The sequence below is a fragment of the Penaeus monodon genome, chromosome 28 (genome assembly GCF_015228065.2).
Source record: "Penaeus monodon isolate SGIC_2016 chromosome 28, NSTDA_Pmon_1, whole genome shotgun sequence".
NCBI classification, from domain to species: domain Eukaryota; kingdom Metazoa; phylum Arthropoda; class Malacostraca; order Decapoda; family Penaeidae; genus Penaeus; species Penaeus monodon.
This window is the reverse complement of record NC_051413.1, coordinates 922,719-922,918: the sequence shown is the minus strand read 5'-3', so window position 1 is coordinate 922,918 and position 200 is coordinate 922,719.

Below are 200 nucleotides of genomic sequence, written 5' to 3'. Positions count from 1 at the left end.
TGTTATCACACTTTCTTACCTCCTGCTGCTGTTGCTTTAGCAGGTTGTATAGGTATTCGGAGATGGATGAATTGTAAGATCAATCAGGTTTCTTTGTGGTGATGGAGGACAGGTGCAAGATCTTATACAGAGCCTGTGAGTAGTGTGGTAGAGGAAGACGGAGACGGGAATCACTGTGGCAACCCTTGATGTGATTCCTA